Here is a 22558-nt window from a genome sequence, read left to right on the forward strand (position 1 = left end):
CTCTTTTCTCCTCAAATGTGTTGGGCTCACACTCTCCCTGTGCCCTTCCATAAGAACTTGTACCACAGACTTGTCTCTTCAGGTATCCATTTCTCCCATCACGGAGGCAGGCACTATTTAAATAGTCACGTTTATTCATACTATATAGGTTCTCAATAAACTTTAACAGAAGTATAGATACTGCAGGAGAAAGAAAACACCTCAAAACTTGTTCGGCATAAGAGAAATCAAATATTTTCTGGTTTTGTGCAAAAGGCACATCATATATTGGCGTGGAGGGTAAATTAATAATCAATCAGCCACTTTATTGCGTGTGCTCACCTGAGTAGATGTGGGCCATGTGGTCCCCAAGGACAGGTGAAGCTATGATAGCATACACCTGCTCCCTAGAGCCTCCAGTATCTACCCCAACTGCCTTTTATCTCCAGTGCCAGAGAACCACCAAGAAGAGGCAAATAAGAAGGCTTGCTGCCAAGCCTGGTGACATGGGTTCCATCCCTGGAACAGCAAGGTAGAAGGAAAGAACTGACTCCCACAAGGTGGCTCTGACCTCAACACTGATGTTCAGAATCGATCAAATACAGTGGGTTCCCCAGGATATCAGTCAGCTCCAGTCAGGAGACAAAAACTGCATAAGAATCTGAACCGATGTAATTATTCTAACTAGCGGCTCAAGAGCTGGGTTAAGGCCTCAGTCACTCACCATAGATAATGAGTGTCTTCGTCTAGCTGCTCAGGAAACCTGCAGCTAAACATTCACCCACAGTGTGCTGGCTGGGACCCAGGTTAGGGCAGAGGCCTGGGGAGCAGTGGGTGGAGCTCTATCACCTTAGAGATGCAGACCTGGGCCAGTGTTGATGATAATAAACTCTACGGCACAATGATGTCGATGAATTGTAAAAGAAAACCCATGAGAAACCAAACTGGCTCTTGCAGAATAATTGATTCCTGTAAGGAACTTCTAAAACTAGCTGAATGCCCGCCGTGTCATCCCTCCTTCCTCAATTTCCCAAGACCTTGCAAGCTAACTTCAGAGAAATGAATCCCTTTTCTGGGCACCACCTTTGTTCTGCCTGTCCCTCCACTATGGAATCTGTCGCCATGCACTCCAACTTCTTGTGTTCATGTCTCTCTCTTGTCCTCCAGCCACATTTACGGCATGCCCCAAGCCTTGCCATTTGTCAAAGCAGAGATTAATCTGGTGTGGTTGGGGCCCTCAATGACTCAGGGGCCAGTGCTGTAGCAAATGGCAAGACAGTGTGATGGGTCAGTGCAGAGGAAGCACAGCAGAGCCTCTTGTGGGCTCTTCCACTTTGTGTCAGAGAGGGTGGGTGGGTCAGCTTGGGCTGAGTATTCAAGGGTAGGTGCCATATGCCAGTCCGATCGGATAGAGAAGGGTTTGGGGAGAATTATTTTCAGGTGTGTGACCTTTATGCTACATTTGTTTAACTCTGTGAAGCTGTGTCTAAAACACCTGATGGCCCTAATAAAGAAATGAATGGTCAGTGGTAATGCAGGAGCAAGAATAGGCAGGACTAACAGGCAGAGAGTATAGATAGAAGAAACCGAACAAGGAGAGGAGGGCATCAAGGGACAGCCATCCAGTCATGGAGTAAGAAGGAAAGTAAGATATACAGAATTAAAGAAAAAAAAAACCAGAAGGAAAAGATAGCTGGGTTAATTTAATAAAAACTGGCAAGAAATAAGCCAAGCTAAGGTCGGGCATTCATAACTAAGAATAAGCCTCCATGTGTGACTTATTTGGGAGCTGAGTGGTGGGCCCCTCAGAAAAAAGAGCAAAAACAGCGCACAACAGAAAGGAATCTAGGCAGAGAGAGAGGCAGTTCATTTCAGAAAGCTGTAGGCCTTCAGTGAGCTGCTCCTTTAAAATAGCATGCACAGCATAAGAACCATCAGTGTCGTAGCAATGTTTAACTTTGGTATTTTTACATCTCCCTACATGCCAGATGGTATTATGAGTGTCACTCAGGCTGGGTTCTCTTAGTCTTCACAGATGAGCATATGGACTAGGTACCATTATTCCCATCCTACAGTGGAAAAACGACCAAGGCAAGCATTTGCTGAAAGTGCAGAAGAAAGGCGTTGAGAGTTGCTATGCCGAAAGCTAAAGAAGCAGACATGTGTCAGAGAGACTCACACTGGCCCTCTATCCCTATGCTAACCAGGACCAGCTAGAGACTAGGGATTGAAATTTGATCAGAGAAATCCACTCACTTCCAAAATTGATATTTTTCATAATATAAAATGAAAAGACCATTTTCACCCCCTGCCACCAGGACATCCACTGAGCAGGACACTGAATAGACTCGCAGTCGCAGCGTGAGGACTGCTCACACTAGGAGCACTGGTTTCTGCAAGGACCATACCCAGCTTTCAATGCTGACTAGGAAGGTGTCAGCACAGGTGGTCCTGTCCCTAACCTCACAGTTAGGGAAGGTGAGGCATGGAAAAGTGGGCAATGACTCCTATGATCTATGAACAGATGGGAGGGAGACCTCCTTGAGGATCTTGGTCCTCAGTCATCAGGCCCAGTACTTCTTTGCCTCAGTGACCCATCCCTTCCTGTCCTCCTGACAGCCACTGGATCTTTGCACCAGCATTCTGTGCATCTTCATAAGGTCATTGGCCTCTGCAGTCATCAGGGGCTTCCCAAGCAGGGGGAAAGCCAAAGGGCTGGCAGGTGTCGGTGCCTCCATCAATTGCTGAGTTTCCAGAGATGTCTGGGTGAGCCCTCCCACATCTGACATGCGGGAACAAGTGTCTATTATATTCCCATCAGACTGTGGGCTGTGAGAAGGGAAGGGGCTGCATGCTTAGGATGGCTGGGCGCATGGTGCATGAGCTGGATAGACTCTGTTCACAGAGGACAGCGTCCCACAAGGGTGGTCACAGCAGTTTTAGGGCTGCTATCCTGTCTGGGGATCTTGTTTCCGACAGCTCATGTCTACGGTGCCATCTACTGTCTAACTATCTCCAGTCCCCCTGGACCTGTGGTCTGCCTCCCTGGAAGATCTCCCAGTTCTTACAGGCTGGCTGCTCAGATTTCTTGCGGTTTCAGTTGCCTTTTGGGTAGGCTGCTGTATCTTCTGGCCAGGCTGCTGTATCCTCTGGCCTTATAGACCCCACTACTGCCAGCCTGGGGAGAACTGGGAAGAGCAGACAGATGGTGGGAGAATAGATAAAGAGGTCAATGCTAAGCCTAAGGTTCCACGAAGATCTAGGGCAGCAACAGAATTAGGGCTCAGCTCCCGACTCCCAACTCGGGTCCTATACTCTGCACTGGCCCAGAGGAACTGATGTGGCTGGGGTGAGATAGTGTGGCATGGGGAAGTTGGGTTGAAGTCAAGGGAGAAACAAAGGAGAGATGCAGAAGACTGTAAGATAGTCTTGGCCAAGCGGTGCAGACTGACTCTTAATATACGTCCCGGGAGCCAGTCAGTCCAGATTCAGTCTCTAGCTGGCGGCCAGCTCTTTACTTGACCTTCTGTGCTTCTATTTCTTCATCTATGAGTTGTGGGTGATCAATGTCACTTGATATGCTTGTTGTGAGGTTAAAAGTGCTGTTATGCTTTTAAGTACTATAGATGAAACGGACAGGTGGTGGCACAGAGACATTCATTCTCATTATTGTTACAAAATGATGGGCATGAAGTGGTGTCACCAAAGGGTGTGTATTTCTCTCCATCCAGAGCTGCAGTCCTATGTCCTGGGAAGAGCCACCCACCAGCCTAGCACCCCATTGTCCAGATGACTTCCTGCTGACTATACCCAGAGGCCCTGTGCAGAGGGCCCTGTAAGGACCTCCAGGCACTCTCTTGTCCTGCTCTTTTGTATGAGCATAGCCCTGAAGAAAATGAGGTTTTCAAGCATGAAATCTGTTCAGGAGCCAACAGAAAGATGGTGTGAGAATGTTTCCAAGGGCTTGGGAAGGCCTTGCAGAAGCTGTGAACTGTGAGCTAATGGTAATAATTCATCTCCAAGGAGAAGAGCAAGTGTATCTGGCTCCTTCAGAAAACAAGATCTTTGAGCAGCCTGAAGACTGGCATAGGGAAGGTAGGTGCAGGAGTGTGAAGGGTTAGGGGCTAGGGTCAGCCCACCTGGGAGTGCCTGTTCCCCATTGAGGCCCCAGGATTCCTGGCTTGCTACATAATGATGCTCCCCAGCCTAGTCCCTTCAGGGCTATACTAGAGTACCATTCTGATGGTTTGTGTGTTGGCACAAACAGAAATTTATTTCTCGCTGTTCCAGAGATGGGGAAATCTAGATCAAGACACTGGCAGAGTTGGTGTCTGCTGAGTGTCCATTTAAGTTCATAGAGGTCCTCTTCCTACTGCTGGCTCTGTGGGATTTCCTTGGTAAGGGCATGAACCCCATTCACTAGAGTAGAACTCTCATGATCTCCTCTTGAAGATCCCATCTCCTAATACACATGGGCTTGGGATTTTGAGGGAAATAAACCTACAGCCCACTAGGACTCCCTGCAGAGCAGAAGACCCTGGGTGGGATGTGCTTGGTGGGCAGAGGGTCCCCACCATGGCTGCAATGATGATGGTGTGAACACTATCTCTAGCTGCCGCTCCTCATCAGATTTAGAGAAGCTGCATGCATCCGTCTGGGGCTTATTGTCTCAAGAGCTCCTGAATACTCTATCACTAGAGGAGCAGGGCTGTCAGGGGGTGTTTGGTGGAAGGGGAGAACTGTACAACACAGAACAAGCTGTAGGGCCTAGACAGTGATGGAAGTAGAGTGTCAGTTGTCCTGCAAGGCCTGGTATTGTCTATATCACTTTGGGGGAGGGGTCTAGGTCACACAATTGATTTCCCTTTCTCAGGGGAAAAGGTCTGATCTCATGTCTAATAATGTAAGGTCTTGGTGGCTGTATGGAGCCCAAGGAAGCAGCATGCAGACCATTTATAATGGGCCAGGCCCTGAACAACAGAACCTTCTTTCCAATGTTCTTGTACCAGGTTCAGAAACCAGTTGAGCTCCTGCAGAAGCTGAGCTTTAGCAGTGGGCTTGTGAAACGTGGGATGCTCAGTGAAATAGTTCTTGGCTTCTGAAGATAAAACCCTGGGTCTCACAGCACGGGACAGGAGAGGATGCCAGTGCTATGGAGGAGGGGGATGAAGGGAAGGGGATGGGGATGGAGAGCTTTCTGTCATATGCCTCGGCACTGACCATGGCTGGGCTGTGAGCCGCCTTAGAGAAAGGAATAGCCTGCTTTGTGGGGGTTAGGAGAGAGTGCACCGCTTGTCACTTTGTGAAGAGACAGGAAGGGCATGAGAGGCCGAATTTCCCACAGACAATATGGCAAGTAGGTGAGCAGCCTGGCAACTCTCCTCTCCATGATAGCTTGGGAGGGAACAGCTTTCAAAAGGACAGTCATGAGCTTCCAAGCAGACACAAAGAGAAGAGGGCTCTGGGTGAAGGAATAACAAAACAGGAGGCAGGGGGGACCCACTTTTCAGGAAAGAGCCAACATAACGGTGGCTAAGATACCCATGTGAAGAGAAGGGAAGAGACTAGCTATCAGAGGATGCGGGTGGACTTCAATTTTGGATCACCCTGGCCCTGGCAGAAGTTCACGGTCATTTATAAAATTGTATGTAAATACATGAGAGACATCACTTAACACTCAGCGGAACAGAGACAAAACTGACAAATCTCTTGGTAAGTGTCTGCTATCCGGTGATTTCACACGGGCACCAGGGAGAGCACGGCGGGCGGGCAGCAGTGGTCAGAATCCCGGCACCATGCCCAACTGTTGCTCAAGGAGCCGTGAGAACAAGTGTGGAAAGGATACTGGTTATCAATACAAGTTCCGTCTCTGGCCCTCCTCACTTCCATGCCATACCTCATAGGACCTTTTACAGATATAACAAGATAGGAGATAGAAACATGGAAGAATCACGGGAGACAACATCAACACATACATTCTTCTCACTGCTCTTGAGAGATGAGGAAGAACTGGAAACCAGAGAGGGACCCGTGAGGTCCCCTTTCCTGTCCTCTCACCTCAGAGATAAGGAGGGAGGCCCAGAAAAGAAAAGCGCAGTTCCTGTGTTTTCACACATGTCTTCTTTGCGGCCTCTTGCCTGGGAGCTCCTCCTCTATCTTGAATGACACGGCCTGATGAGGATGGAATGATGGAAGGAGATAGACTCTTTTCTTCAGGCACTGAAGTCTGGGGCAGAGTCTGAGTTGTGAGGCTCAGGTTCATAGTGAGAAGTCTGGAAAGCCTCTAGGGTAGGCTGAGCCTGAGCATTAAAAGGAGACTAGCCTCCCAAAGAGGAAACAGCTTCTGTTCAGAGTCAACAAAACATCAGCATTCTATGGAGTCTGGTCCTCAGTCCACTGGAGGCTAGAAATTCCTACTAGAATGTGGGCTGGGGGCTGTCTTTCACAGTCTCTGTCTCTTTCTCACTCACTTTCTCTCTCCTTCCCATCCCTGTCCTACACACTGACTTTGTAAATGTTGTCCATAGACCTTGTAATTTTGATCCTAGCTAAGGAGGTCAAAGTACCCCTCTCTGTCCTTGGGGATGTTACTGTTCTTTCTCAGCATCTCAAGCTGTCTGAGAGTCTGACCCCGAGGCCCGACAAAGACCCCAGCCAACTGTCCTGGCCTCTGGGTACATGCATGTCTCTTTATTCTTATGATTCCTGCTGAGTCTTCTATTGGACTGTGTGCTACAGAAACAGCATGTATTTACAGAGCAAACATGGGGAGAAACCCGAGACAGACATGATGTTCCACAACTGAGAATCAAGGCTATGGAAACCCAAAGGAAACAGTGTTCCCTCTGCCCCACAGGGCTGCAGCCTCACAAAGGGAAGGGTCACTTCATAATTCCTACTGTGGCTGCAAAGAAGCGTCTGGAGGCAGATATGCCTACTCTGTTCCTGCGCAGCCATATAATCTTGAAAACAGAGATTCACCCTTCAAACCTCAGTTCTGTCAACTCAAGGAGGGGGAAAAAGCCCTCAGATCATAGGGCTGCTGGGAAAAATCAAGTAAATGACTCATGGGAAAGAGCCATGTAAACTCTTACAGGGAACTACGTGATGTCATCGTTGCCATGATTAGCAGAGGATGGAGTTGAGATCCAGGGACGGGGCGTGCGAGCCTAGCAACCCTGGAAAGCTAACTATGGCTGCTGGCCACTGGTGCAGACTGATGAGCCGTCTGCTCCAGGCATGGAGCATGGAATCATTAAGACGAAGGGCACAGGGCCAGTCTGGAAGCAGGGCTCTGTGTATAGAAACCGCGGAGAGGAGCTAGGAAGTCTCAGGGCCTCGGCTTTCTGGAAAAGGAGCTACACAGGTGCACATAAGAAAGTCACAGCATGGTTTTCCAGAAGCATATTTGAGAACATTCTAGAAATACCTCTAGTCTAGGGCCTGTCCCTGAGGGCGAACAGAACCGGGAGGGTGGTGAGGTGGGGGATGTCAGTGGGTGATCCATTATTCACAGACTGATGACAGCAATAGCGCCCACTCTTGTTTCTGATTACTTGTTAAATATGCACAGAAGTGCCAGCTATGTGCTGGCCCCGGGCTACACGCTGGGCCACTTCTGCATCCATCCCTCATGCACCAATCCTGTAGTAACCCATGTTTACAGAACTCTTCTTGTGTGCCAGGTAGATCGAGTAGTGAGAGAGGCACATGTGGCCTGTTCCATGTTAAAGTACACTTGGGTGGGGAAAGGACAAAGAAAACATGGAATAGGTTATGACAACCAGAGGAAATCAAAGTAGGAGTGGAGACAAATGTTGGGGGTGAGCAAGGGACTGGGGATCAGCAGAGGCAACTGGAAAGGACTCCCCAAAAGGATGAACTACAAGTGAAGGCTTGAAGACCTCGGTTGTTGCAAAGGATGTGAGCGCTTGGGAGATGAAAATTCCGTTCTGGAAACACCGATGCTCCCTTGACTTTGGTCCTTTATAAAAGACAGATATATCTGTGCACGTGTGTGTGCGTGTGTTCACTCTTTCCTTCTCCCCTTCTCTCCCCCCTTCCTCCCTTCCTCTCACCTCCTCCTCTCTTCCTTCCACAATGGCAATACCCTGTACTGACATGTGTCATGTGAACAGGGATTAATAGGAACTTTCTGGAGGGGGTGTTGCAATCTCTATCAAAATGTGCATTGCTTTTGAACACCACTTCCACACATGCAACCATGACCTGAAAGGGTGTCTGTGGTAGAATCATCAGTACAACTATAAATCATCTAAAGCCAGAAACACTGATGTGATAGGGAGAGAGTCTTCTGTGAACAGAAGATTATGCAGCTATTAACATGTTTGCAAACTGTTGTTGGCGAGGAAGTTGCAAGGAAACAATGCCAAGCACTCAGATGGGACCACAATATGGAGGATACAGCAAAGAACATGTGCACAGTGTTAAAATCGTAAAGAACTAGAAACAGAAGATGTAAGAGAAGTTATCTCTGAAGAGGCAGGGACGGTACAGGAGGGAAGTACACAGGTCTAGACAAATTGCTGGGAAGATTTTAGCTCTTGGACTCCGTGGTAGCTCTATAGTTTTTATTATATTCCTTACAAATCAAACGAACAAGCTAAGGCAAATTAAAGTCACCCATAGCTTAGTATGGTGGGCAGCAGATATGATGACAAAATATTGGTTTCAACTTAATTTTAAATCATATATAAATGCTCATCAAAAACAAATAAGAAAGCAGTACACTGAAATGTAATAATTATTCTTAAATGGCTTTTTATATTTTTATATTTCTTTATTTTCATGATAAAGTTATGTTTTTAAATAAGCATCAATTAATTCTAAGGCCATCCATCAATTATTCTCGGGGAAGACAGGAAAGGCTAGAGTGTTGTGGTACAGTGAAGCGTTCATCTTTTGAGCCAAGAAGTCAAAAGAAAGAAGGGACGGTTCCCTCGGTTTCCTTCAACAACATCTCCCAAGGACTGGCGGACCTCTCACTGGGTCCACTTCCCAACAGCACCACCTGGAGCCTTGGATGACACTGAATATCTAAGGCACAGTGTCACCTTCAGTATCCAGGACAGTGGAGTCTCCTCAGAGAAGTACGCAGAGACATGAAATGATTAGCCAAACAGTCAGGCTGTCACTGCCTCTTGGGTTAACGTTTTCCTTTTTATTTTTTGAATGGTGGGTAACTGAGGTTTTAAGGATCAGATGATACCCAGCATAGGACAGAATAGGGGCTGTAGGAGGACAGAGTAGGGAAAGGCTACCTTTGCATAATGAAGAGGGCACCAAGGAAAAAAAGCCCTGGGGATATAGAAACCCAACAGAGTCTCACCAGTCTTCTGCCTGGGAAGAGGCCTGCTCTCTCCCAGCACGGAGCCTCCACAGTTAGGTCTGCTGAACTGAGATTCCGAGAGTCAGCTATCTAGTAGGAATAAGAATGACACTTACGCCCCCACTTGTCATCATTTTTTTTTTCCTAGTTTCAATTTCAGAACCCTGTTGGCTGCCTTCCCTGTCAGAAGCAGTCTAGTGGGCAAGGGGCACTGAGAGACAGGGGCACAACATGGACAATCATAGGTCGAGCTCAGGAGGTTGGATCTTGGTCACAGGTCCTGGGGAACCACAGGAGGCTCAGGAGGTTGGACCTTGGCCACAAGTCCTGGGGAGCCACAGAAGAGTCTGTGTGTTTTAGTGGCTAAAACCCATGCCACATAGCTTGTGCTTCCTTGGCCAAGAATGCCTTTGGTTTTCCTCAGCTCTGCATGGTTTGGTCATATGCCCATGATAACTTGGGCTGGTGGTGACAGCAGTGGCGGAGATGGGGTGAATGTCTAAGTATAGACCTCATGTGGGTGTTGGGCTATACAGTAGTCTGGTAAGAGGGTTCTGGGAGATAGAGGCACATTAATAGGTCAGGCTGTCCCTTTAGATTTTATGGGTCACTTGGTCCATATTTATCTTCACATGTCTGAGGACTCCAGGTTTCCCTAGGAAAAAGCTAAGGATGCTGAGTGTGTATCACACCAGCTAAGCTCCAGGGAGTGCTAACAAGTTAGCTACAGCTTTGCTGAGAACATTATGCTCACTTTCTCATTTGTATCCTAACACTGTTCTGCTGATACCACACTGGACAGCTGAGAAACCAAGGCACAGGGGGATTAAGAGACAAGCCCACGGTCAAGCTTTTAGGGTAACTGAAGGACAGACCACACAGCTTCCTAATTCTGAAGCCATCCATGTGTGTCTTGGTGAGTCTCTGTGACCAAATGCTTCCATGACGATACTGAATCTTAGATGAGCCAGGTTTATTGAACATGCTCACCAGGCTATTTCTATTGCTCTCAGAAGCATGGTGTGTCTACATACAATTGTGCACAGCAGCCACCCATGCTGATTTGAATGAATCAACATGCTGTGAGTGTGTGTGCATGCATACACACCTATGCACGTGGTGGGGCTGGCTGTAGGTGGTTGTGCATCTGCACAGCTCCGTCAGGAGTTAGGCAGGGCTCTGAGTCCCATCTGACCCTGCCATGTTGTCTGTGGGGAGAACGTGACTGTCACGGCCATCCCACCATGGAAGCTCTGTGTGCTTCTGTCCTCTGAAGCAGAAACAGCCCTACTCCTCTTCAGGCAAGCAGAGCAGCAGGCAGCACTGCTGGGGGCCTGGTTCAGTTTATTTTCGGCAACCAAGGAGGCCCTATGGCATTTAATTAATTCCACTCCCACTGTAAACACTAATAAACATCGTGCTCCAAAGGCAGAAGGCTGGTCCAATCCCCGCTCCCCCTGCATGCTGCCACTGTGTAAGTGCCTCACTGTGGCAAGCACAGGTACGCCTAAGTGCCTGCTCCAGGGGTCTCAGGATCTTCCCACAGGATACGTACCCAGAGTCCCTATTTTGACTCTGCGGAGTCTGCCTCATCCAGGTCTCATCAACCACATAATGGACTCTTGCAAACACCTTGGCAGGAAGGCAGGGGTCTCTGATTGCCTAGCTAGGTTCTGACCCACCTTCCTTACAGGGGTAAAATGCAGGTCAGTCTGACGGCTGTTTCAGATCATCTGTGACTTTGCCACTCACATGGAAGCGCTGGAATATGCAGTGTTGAGCCGAGCACCGAACAGAGAGCTTCTGTGCAGAGGCAATCACCCACGATAGCCCCAGCACTGTGGGTTCTAGTGCTGGCCCCACAGTGGCAAGCCCCAGACCATATACTAATAATTGTAGAGGGCAGCAGGGGTCTCATAGATCTTCCATTAGGTCATCAGGAAAAGGCCATGTGTGGGTTGAGTGGGTGGAGGATGAGAAGAGAGCCTAAGGAAGGACATTCCTGGAGGCCAAAGCAGAAGATGCACAACTGGGTGAGCAGGTAGGGGTCCACAGAGGGAGCCAGTGACCACAGGGAGTGAGCAAAGGGTCTAGAAAAGTACATCCAGGACTGCGCAGGACCCCCTACACACATGCTAAAACAAACAAACAAAACAAAAAACAGAACCAACCTAACCAATACAACTGGTATGCTAGGCTTGGTGTTCAGATTCCTTAACAGTTATGCTGAGAGTTTCGATTTTACTGAAATACAAACTTTTGGTAGGAAGACAAGCATAAGTGGTCAAATATAGAAAAGTTATCAGAGCCGGGTGGTGGTGGCGCACACCTTTAATCCCAGCACTTGGGAGGCAGAGGCAAGCAGATCTCTGAGTTTGAGGCCAGCCTGGTTTACAAGAGCTAGTTCCAGGACAGGCTCCAAAGCCACAGAGAAACCCTGTCTCAAAAAATCAAAACCAAAACCAAAAACAAAACAGAACAACAACAACAACAACAAACCCAACCAGTTATCAGAGAGATAGGAGAAGGAAACAATAGAGAAAAATGTGACCTTGGAACTGAGAGCCTAAAGTGGGGGGGGGGGGCATGCATCTTGGGGTCCCTTCTCTGTGATCCTGGAGAAACCAGAAATCTGAAGCCTTTGGTTGTGTCCCACCATCAAGACATCTGGATGGTTAATCAAACCCAGAATAAACAAATACCCTAGGGCATATTTGGAGCCTACACCAAAGCAAAACATATTCCAATCTTTGTGTTCCAACTACAGGGAGGCAGATGCTTAAGGGGTGGCAAATGCAAAGCCAAAGCCTGGTCTCCATGATGTCTCACTTAGATGAATAAATGCCACTGGCTTAATCTTTATTTAGCGAGTTTCTTTTATTGCTCATTTTAGTGAAAGTAGAAACTATGAACAAAGCATTTGGGAAATCCACACCCCATGCGACCGCCCCAGAGGCTCAGAAATTCCTAAGTTAGTACTTCTCACTTCCTGGGGACTTGGGGGGCTTAGAAGGAATCACTGTGCCAGACTCCAGAGGAAGATGACTTGTGACTAAGTTCTAAAAGTCTGGGATCAATGCTAGGGTGGTTATATAACGGGAAGCTGCAGAGATGCCAGCCTCCTGGTGTTCCACTGCAGGGTGGTCCATGAACAGCCAGGTTCTTCATCTTTTGTACCCCTGTAGGGTGGCTTCCACAGTCCCACTGAAAATGAATGCGGTCATCGGATTTGCTCTGGCCAGTGAAATGTGATCCGAAATGGTGCCTGTTGCCTCTGTGTGACTGTGGGGACTGGTTCAAACCTGTCTTCTTTGTCTTGCCATTTTCCCCACAGGAAATGCTGTGAGGTCCCTTGATGATACATGACATTCAGGCAGTACATGCAAGAACCTTTGTTGTTTGAGCCTATTGAAAATTTTAGGGGTGGTCGTTCCAGCAGCAATATCCAACTATCGAAACATTTACTTCCTGGGCCCACATGCCTGCTGGGGGTGCCCAGAGGGACACCAGCGTCTGGCTTGTCTCAGTCCGCCTAGCTCAGTATGTTACATACACGGCCTTCTTCACAGGGCAGCCCTATGAAGGTGATAAGGTGCAAGAACTCTGTGGACTCGTCACTTCATCTCTCTGGCCTCAACTCTCACCAACTCTGGATTCACTGTCTAAGCTCCATTCAGACCAAAGTTATTTCAGCTATTTCATGTTTCTCCCCCCCCAGAGCTGTGCACATGCTGTTCTGATACCTAAAATACTCGCGTGTCCTCCTCATTAACCAACTTCTGAATATCTTTCAGTTCTCAGCGTATCCTGCCTCCTCCAGGAAGCCTCCCCTCACTCCCAGCCCAGGTGAAGCGGTCACCTTGTACCACCTCTCTTAACAGGATGCATCTCTGCATGGCATTGATTGTCTGGTAGTCAGTCTGCCTTGAGGCTGTGCACTCCTTGAGAGCGAGGTCTTTGTCTATTTTGTCCCTTCGGATCTCCAGTGCCTGCCACTGTGTCTACCATGTGTTCACTGTGAAGCGGAATGAAAGGACAGTGTGCACCTCCACGCATGGGTCCTCTGATGGAGGGAAGGGACAATGACTTAATGGAGCAGGGCAGCTTCTGTGCACAACCTCCCCAAACCTCTGCTAGACGGGAAAGCAAGAGAGTTTGTGGTGATAAATGGAAGCCTTTAAAGTGGCTCAGTGGCCAGGAGGCTTGGAGGGCAGCAGCCTGGGCCTCCTGGGGAGCTAATGGTTTTCAGAAGCAGTTTGGGAGGGCGTCCTGCGGTAGACGGTAGTCGAAACAAAACTTAACCTTCCCCGGCCCCTTGTCCTGAGCGCTCGGCTGAGGTACTGCTCAAAGGAACTTAATGAATTATTATGTCCACATTGCTCGCTGATAAATGACAGTCTCATGCTCCATTACCAAATGCTGGTTGTAATATTTAATCAAAGTCTAGTTTTATGCATCAGTTGGTTTTGCAAATAATATTTATGGGTCTGGAATGCCTTCAACCTGCAGGCATACCGCCGAAGAGAATCTTTGTTCTCAAGCTACTGGACACGAGCAGGGAAAGTGAGAGAAAGAACGCAAGGGTGCTGCTGCCTGGTCCATGGCAGATGGCGGAGGTGCCAGGCCGGATACAAATCAGATCCTTCACACCCAGGACCATCCTCAGGCCCAAATCTGTGTCCATTTATCATCTAGCTCCTTCGTCCAAATCCAGTTCGCCACCGAACTTGCCCTTCTCCAGAGAGTTCGATCTCCTCTTCTGAGAATCCTTGCTCTGGCCCACATGGGAGCATTTGTACAGCTTTGCATCTTGGGAGATTATACTCCATTACTCTTGTAGGCTTCCCTGGAGCAGGCAAAGATTTCTCCTTTCTTTTCCCCACCTTTCCAGGCTGCTGGACACCCAGCTGGATTAATGAAAAGCGCCTAGTTTACAGCCTCTGGACTCTGCCCACAGAGGAATGCCAGATTTTACTAGCGTCTACTTCTATGGTCAGTCATTCCCTGGCTCCTGCTCTGGTCCCCTTGCTCCCTGTTTTAGTGACCACACCATGTGAGATGTCTGAAAGTGTCTGAGAATCTGTCCTCTGCCTCTTTGACTCATTCATTCATTTACTCTTCATCCTCTGCCCTTCCCACATACACAGCCCTTTAAAAACGAATCTGCTCTACTTTGGAGGCTCCTAAGTAGGAGCGAGAGCCATTTCTTAATAGGTTAAGTCCCATCCATACATGAGCTCACTCCTTCCAAGTCTCAGGGAGCAGCAGCTGCTATTTCTTTATTTTCCCAAGATGTATTTTTATTTATGTGTATGTGTCTGTGTGAATAACTTCCACATGTGTGGTAGGTATCTATGGAGCCCAGAAGCGGGCATTGGATCCCTGGGACTAGAATTAACATGTGGTTGTGAGTTACTTGAAATGGGTGCTAGGAATGGAACTTGGGGTCCTCTGGAAGATCAGCAAGTAGTCTTAGTCATTGAGCCCTCTCTGCAGTCTAAGTAATTGCTAGTCCTGTTAGTCCCATTCTGCAGCACAGAATCTGGAGTCTTGAGAGGTTTACTGGTTTGCCTAAGGTCACATACCTGCAAGTGAAGAAACGGAATTCTGTATGTAAGATTGACCCTCAGCACCCTACCGCGATCTTAACCTTGGCATTCTGCTATCTTTCTCTGATAGTGGTGGCACACCTATTATGGCTAATGATTCTGTCTGCAGCTCTAAGTGGAGTAGGCCTTGGGAGTCATGACTCAGTTTCTCCTAAATCAGGCCCAAGAGCTTTTCTGATTGGAGAGGAAATCAAACTCAAATCTCAGACTTTCCAAAATACTTTCATCCCTGGGTGGCTTAAATTGACCAAAGCATTCAAACCAACTGTTAAATGCCTTGACTTCCAACAGGGCCCTGGGAGAACTGCCTGCCTCCCATGGGTGCAGAAGAGCAGTGAAGAAAGGGAGCCAGCAGAGAGCCAGGCAAGGTTCCTGTCTCTCGGAGTCTTGAGTATCTCCCTCCCCAAGCAGCTCCTGGTGCTCCTTGCTGGCCTTCTTTCTCATTAGGGTTTCTCTGTCAACCTGAGGATTTACAACGTGAAATGTTTCCATTTCCCTGACATGATGCCTCGGCATCAAAGCGCCCGTGCCTGCCCTCTGAAGCCTGGGATGAAGGTGACTTCGAGAGGGAGACAAATGAATCACTGGGCTGATGCCCATCCCTTTCTTTCTCCGTAATACATCTGTTTATTATTGAACAGGGGCTTGCACGGTTCCGTGATGAATTGCCTTCTCTTCCATAGTCCTGTCCCCAGACGGCTGGGAAGGCTGGAGCGTCTTCCAAAAGCATCTGCTTTTGATCTCTAGTCCTTTTAAATCTTGGGTTAAAATCTTAGTCTAGTCAGATGGGCCTGCAAAGTAGCTGCTAGCAGGAAAGCAGCAACCTTGGCATAACCATCTGGGTCCTCTCTTAAGGGACCGCGGGATTCCCTTACTCAGTCTAAGGGTGGGGTAGGGCCTTGACCCAGAGGGGTGCCCCACTCTACTGGTTCCCAAGATCGTTCCCATTTACAGGTGCAGCACCCCAGGAATGCTGGGAGGTGGGGAGTGGGCTCGGGCCATCCTCCCCACGAGGTGCTGGTGCTGCCTGGAGAGCAGCTGGGCCTGTGGCCCCCAGCCAAAAATACACCAGACACCTGCCATCATTCCTTTTATCTCTGTTTCAGGCCGCCTCTGGAATGTCACTTCTTTGGGGAAATTGCTCTTGACCGTTTCCAAACTGTGTGTGCTAACAACTGCTACCTGTTCGCCAAACCCACATCCTCTTCCTCTGGGGCAGGCAGCCTCCCTGGCAGGTGAACAAGGCCACGTGACTTAGGATGGCTTAGGAAATAGAGGCTGCTTCCAAGCCTGCCTCCTAAGGCCCTCTCTAGTGAGATCCATGTTATTTTGCTAGGGGTCTCTTCTCAGGGATGGGTTTTTCTGGGTTTTCACACCCATAACGGGGCTGTGAAGCCACTGAATATGGATGTCTGTTGTCACAGCAACTGGTGTTGTCTAAAGCTTGGTCCCTGAGGCACATACTTCTCTAGCCCTTGTTGTATCTCTGCTGTCACTTTACAGAAGAAAATAGCAGGACATCTGCCTCTCCCCTAGACAGCGGAGAGAAGCCATGTTTCCCCTTCCCCCATTGAAAATTTGGGCCTAACATAGCACCTTTCTGAGACACAGAAAGAACCCAAAGGACACCTACTGTGTGTTAGACTGTCTAGGTGTCACAGCTGAACTCCTGAGATGCCAGGTATAAAATCAGGAGCCGGATTTAGAACTCAGTTCTGCTGCAAAGAAGCCAAGCACTCCTCTCCATATCTCTAAGCTTCAGTTGTCCTTATGTGTCGTTGGAACAGAGACCGCTCTCTCTCTCAGGGTTTATAGAAACTTAGCCAGTGGAACTGTTACTAAGTCATGCTAATAGCAAGAACTTGAACCTGAGAGGCTTAGGGGTGGGTGGGCCCTTAGAGGTGCTAAGTGCAGTATGTATTATCCCTAGACAGACTGTGAAGGGCATAAGGCCAGCATCACCAGGGGACTGTCAAAACAAGACCCTGCAAGGTTAAGCTACTAGGTCAAAGATACACAGCCTCTAAGCCTTGGTGACTATAACTAAAGACACAGTGGGGAGACCACCCTCCAGGTCTCTGGAATCCTGGATTAGCATTTCCCCTGGATGAGCCTTCTCTCCCTCTGGGATATGGCAAAGAAGACAGGCAGCTCCACCAGCTGGGTAAGCTGGGGCATGACCTTTACCCTCTCTGGGCTTTAGCCTTGTAAATTAAGAACACAAAATTCACATCTGACTATTCCTCAAGTTGAAACGGATTAAAATTTGCAAACATGCTCTGGAGAGGTGGCTCAGCAGTTAAGAGCACTGGCTGCTCTTCTAGAGGACCCGGGTTCAATTCCCAGCACCCACACAATAGTCCATGACTATCTGTAACTCCAGTGCCAGGATATCTGACACCCTCGCACAGACATACATGTAAGGAAAACACTAATGCACATAAAATAAGAATATCTAAATAATTAAAAAGTTTTTGAACATGTTTAGCATGAAGTTGCCCATAAATTAAAACACTAGCCTCCTTGGTTCTCAGGGCTTCCCCCCCACGCCACTTTTACCCTTTTCTTCTAAAAAAGAGGTCTCATTTCCAAAGTCTAGACTGGCCTTGAAATTGCTATGTTATACAGGGTGACCTTGAATTCTTCTCAGATGTTGAGATTAGGGGATTACAGGCATGTACTACCATATCTGCTTTATGTGGTGCTAAAGATTGAACCCAGGGCCTTGCACATCCTAGGCGAGTGCTCTACCAACTTGGCTACATCCCCTATAAGCTTTTTATTACCTGGATGTTATTAGATTGCTGAATGTCAACAGCTGTGCCTCATTTTCTCATGTTAGAAAAACGTCCTTTGTGACTGAAGTGATAGTCAAAGCGAGCATGTATGCCACTCTGCTTTGTAACCTGTAGGCTAAGCTATATTTGCGAGCTGTTAGTAATATCTGATAGTAGTTTTAATAATAGTTTGGTAGCTATGGTTCAAAGCAGTAGACGTCTAGGCCACAGAGCTTGGTCACAGGCTCAGTTGGTCGCAATTACAGAAGTGTTGTGAAGGATAAAATGGCAGGGAGGGTGACCAACTTCTAGCACCACCGCCTCTGATGTGGTAGTGGCAGTGGCTGGTGTGGTCGCTGAGGTGGCAGCTATTATAGGAGAGGCAGCAGTGACAGGCTGGCAGCAGGAGCATTGACAGACGTCATCACTACACTCAAGTCACACTGGCTTTTTGCTGTTTTTCTACTCCTGGGAAAAACTGATGTGCCCATAGTTCCTAACAGATACTCAAGGTTTCCAGTATGCCCAGAAGTGAGAGTCATTGTCTCAGGATACCATTATCCCTAGAATATACAAAGAACTGTGTACTTATAAGAGGCCAAATGGTCAACTGCCTTGCCCCTTGAAGCCTCTGGTCTGCCAGATGAACACCTCTAGGAGCCTTTAAGAGCCTCCTAAGCAAATCTAGGTGTTCTTTCTCCCATAGTCCCTAAACACCATTCAATAAGTATCTATTGGAAGCCTTTTGTGAGTCCTGCAGAAGAACAAAATGAAGCCCAGCTGTGGAGAAGTCCTGAGTGTCCCTTTGTTGTAGAAAGTAGGCAGCTCCAGGGATGGTCCCATCCTCTTCTGGTCAAGTATGGACTACTAGGTGGACCTCTTTCATCCAGTAGATTTTTTTAGAGCTTTTCACAGAAAAGCACGGGAGATACTGGCAACAAGTCATCCTGAAATCCCTCAGACAAGGTCAAGGTGCTTAACCTCCACTTTGGTTTCTTTGGTTGCAGAATGAGAATACTCATGATCAAATCGTCTGCAGGCTTGCTATAAGAACTACGTGAGTTATCACTGCACGTGATGTGCTTAGAACCGAACACGCATAGCAACACCATGGAAACATCAGATGCAAGCCAGGGATCATGTTAAGCTCTGGCCAAGCTGCAAGCAGGGGACGTCTCAGTTCTCCCTTCCAGAGCTCTCGTTTTAACAAGGGACAGCTGATAACTATATGGCAGGTAGGCACTGCGGCTGTGAGAAATACTTCAGAAAGCAGAGACAGTGAACACCACTGCAGTTTAGGTTCCTACGTGGTCTTTTCTGAACCCCTGAAAAAGGTTTGGATGAAGTGAGATATAAGCTGGTACCACCTGGGTCAAAGGGTTGCTGACAGAGGCAAAAATGTGCTTTGCATGTTTCCCGAAAAGCAAGGGACCAAGGTGGCTCGAGTGGAATGAGGGGTGGGGATGGGGTGGGTGAGGAGTGGGGGGGAAGAAGTTGGGAGTTGATTCTGTAGAGTTTTTCGAGCTAAAGCTTTTGCCAGGAGTAAAGTTGGAAGGCCAAGGAGGGTTTTGATCTAAGAAGCATGAGTTGACCAAAGGATGGCTCCAGGTCCCTTGGAAAGTGAAGATTCACAGTGGAGAGCATAAAAGAATATTTAGGGGGCAATGCATCACATGCAAGTGGTAATGGCAGCTTGGGTCATGGGACTAAGATGGGAGGTAGCAAAAACAGTGGAATTCCATGTGCGTCCAAAGTGTAGCAACAGCCTGGTTTGGACATGGAGTATTTGAAGGAAGGTAACATTCCAGGGTGGGTCTCAGATTTCTGGACTGAAAAAAAAAAAAAACGTTAGAAGGGAGCTGACCTGAGTGAGTCAGGACTGCGCACAGTGATAGGAGAAAGATCCCTTTGGTATTGAAGTCATTAAGTCTGACACAGGGATTTGCTACTCAAATGGAGACTCTACCCAAGTGATAAGAGTCTACAAAGTTCATACACAGGGAATTTGAGGCTGATGAGAGCAATGGACAGTCCTTAATGGAGACTCTCCATTATGATGAAGTGCAGAAAGACAAGAAGAGGTCTGAAACCCAAGTCTGGGACCCTACGAAGTTTGGGAGTCAGGGGGAAGTCCTGGCAAGGACACTCACCAGTTGGATGAGAGTGACAAAGAGAGAACGGTCATTCTGGACAGCAAGTGCTTCAAGAAAGTGTATACTGTTCCGTCAAGGAAGACAAGACAAGAATATGAGCACAGGCTGCACTATAGGAATGAATGGAAAGGAGGCAATAACGGCTAACCTGGAGGAAAAGGAAGTTGTCGTTGGAGAGGTGGCCGTGCACAGGCCCAGCAAGTGAACTAGCAGGCATGAACTCAGGCTGCAGTTTAAAGCCTTGGGAAATGGAGTCTGACAAGCAAGGCTTTTAAATCTTTACAAGGGCATCCAGAGGCATAGGAGGGGAAAGAAGCAAGTTGGTCGAGACTGATTTATATGCACTAGGCAACCTCACAGACGGGGCTAGGGATGCTGGGCACTCGGCAGAAGCCACCCTGAGGTCAGCAGTGGGACAGTTCTACTGAGGCCAGACATAACATCCATAATATTGTCTAGCCAGACGGCTCCTCAGCTGTTGGACATGTCTCGCCACCCCCTCGGTTACTACAAAGAACAGATAAAGTTACAGACTTCTTTATTGTTTTCTGTTTCCCATTTTAGTTCAGTTGCAATATATATTTAAGTATATCATTCATATATATATATATACATATATGTATGTGTATATATATGTTTGTGTTTGTGTGTGTGTGTATTCAAAGAATAAGAATAAAAGCAATTTGTGGGCAGGAAAGGTTAGTCAGTGGTTAGGACACAAGTTCTTGCAGAGGAGCTGAGCTTGATTCCTAGCACCCACATAATAGCTCCCAACTGCCTGTAATTACAGTTCTATAAGTTCTTCTGACCTCTGTGGGCACCAGGCATGCACATGGCACACACGCGCATGCACACACACACACACATACACAAGAAAGAAAGGCACTCATATTCATAAAATAAAAACAAAGCTAAATCCATCCCCCCAAACACCCCAACTTGCTCTCATTGGGTTATTGTTCTCCGTAGGCTAGCACTTGCTTTGTGAGGGGTAGGGGCAGAGTGAAGGGACACTTTGCGAAAGTGACCCTTCTAGAATTAGTCCTGGAAATGAAGTCTCCGTCCGTCTGTCTCTTACAAGATGGTTGATAGTGATCAGCTGATTTGGCCTCATTCCTCAGGAGGTTTCCAGGACTGACGCAGAGATGGACTGTGACCTGAGAGCTGTCAGCTGAAACAAACCCTTTCCACCCCAAATTTCTTTTGGTCATGGTGTTTTACCACAGTAACTGAGAGTCTATGACAGATCTGGCAGGCTCACCTGTGCGCCAATTCCCCGGCTCACTGCTCAGGGCCCTCACCTGGGCTCTCCTCCCTGGGCTTTGCCCTTGCAGCTTTTAGACACCTGCCTCTAGGGCAAGAGGAAGACAGGGACAGAGAAAGCTCCCAGGATAAGAAAAGGGCAGCCGGAGTTAAGGCCAGCACACAAAGAGAGGTCAAAAGGGACAGAAAGAGACAGCACAGCCAAATCCTCTACTCATGTTCTTAAGGAGCAAACGGGTCATGTGATTACATGTGAAATAAAGCCGGTGCCGGGAGATAAACAGCTGAAGTCAAGTCAAGCGCTCAGGAGGAACCTTACTTGTTTCAGGAAAAGAGTCATATCAGTGTCTGCTCACTTCACTGTGTAGGTCTTCTCTTTCAGATTTGTCCCCCAGACATCTTCTTGATGTCTGCCATACACAGGAAATGTGTAGAAGTCATGATGACCAACGCTCAGACCAAGATCACCCGAGAAGCAAGGCTCCACCCCAGATGGTGGGCACTATTCCACATCAAAAGTTGTTGGTCAGTTTTCCCTGTTTGTAACCTTCTTAAGGATGGAACTGTACAATGTGTGTTTTATCTTATTTCTTTAAAAAAAAAAACCCTTCCATTAGTATATTAGTGATTAATTTCTAAATAGCACGTGCAACATTAGTTAAGTCTCATCTTTCCCTGAGATGATACAGCACAACTTACTTAACCATTTACTACTGAAGTGCTGTGGCAGTCTGAACAAGAATGCTCTCCTTATGCTTATATATTTGAGTTCTTGATCCCTCATCAGTGGGACTGTCTGGGAAGGATTAGGAAGTGTGGAATTTTTAGAGAAGGTGTGTCAATGGGGGCAGGCTTTGGGATTTCCAAATCTATGTTCTCTCTTTCTGTCTCCTGTCTGCAAATCAAGATGCAAGCTCTCAGCTACTGCTCCAGCGATGTGCCTGCCTGCCTGCCATCATGATCCCTATGATGATCATGGACTCTAATCCTCTGAAACAGTAAACCCCAAATAAATTCTTTCTTCTATATGTAGCCTTAGTCATGGTGTCTTATTGCATCAAGAGAAAAGTAACTAAAACATGGGATTTGTGGGTAATGTGCACCATTACTCATAATAGGCTAAATATTCTTGGGTGTTCTTTTGGCAACAACATGTGTCGTTGGATACCCAGGATAGAAATCCCAGGCTTAAGACCGTGTTTGTGCTTGACTTTGATTATTCTTGTATTTCAGATGCAATTGTGTTTGTTTGAGTGCTCCAGCAGTAGGTGAGGTTTGGGGAGTAGTATAGGGAAGCCCATTGCATCTTCAGCAGGACAGTAGAGGAGCCAGGAACAAAGTATGTGGCTGCAAAGGTGCTCATGGCATTTCACTCATCCTTCAATCTACGGCACAACATTGATGCATGTTCCACAGAGAGTGCTAAGG

General features: G+C 47.7%; 1 protein-coding gene and 1 long non-coding RNA gene across 2 annotated transcripts in view; one reads left to right on the forward strand and one right to left on the reverse strand.

Moving 5' to 3' along the window:
* Window positions 1–21698, forward strand: part of LOC121448235 — a 31041-nt gene extending 9343 nt beyond the window's left edge. The window contains exons 2-3 of the long non-coding RNA XR_005974354.1: window positions 18722–18949; window positions 21513–21698. This is a non-coding gene — a long non-coding RNA (uncharacterized LOC121448235). The remainder of the gene's footprint in view (window positions 1–18721; window positions 18950–21512) is intronic.
* Window positions 1–22558, reverse strand: part of Trabd2b (TraB domain containing 2B) — a 198690-nt gene that overhangs the window by 98161 nt on the left and 77971 nt on the right. The gene's annotated exons all lie outside the window — the stretch shown is intronic.

This window comes from Microtus oregoni, unplaced genomic scaffold (genome assembly GCF_018167655.1).
Source record: "Microtus oregoni isolate MIOR12 unplaced genomic scaffold, Mior012 000005F_ref0000423, whole genome shotgun sequence".
NCBI classification, from domain to species: Eukaryota; Metazoa; Chordata; class Mammalia; order Rodentia; family Cricetidae; genus Microtus; species Microtus oregoni.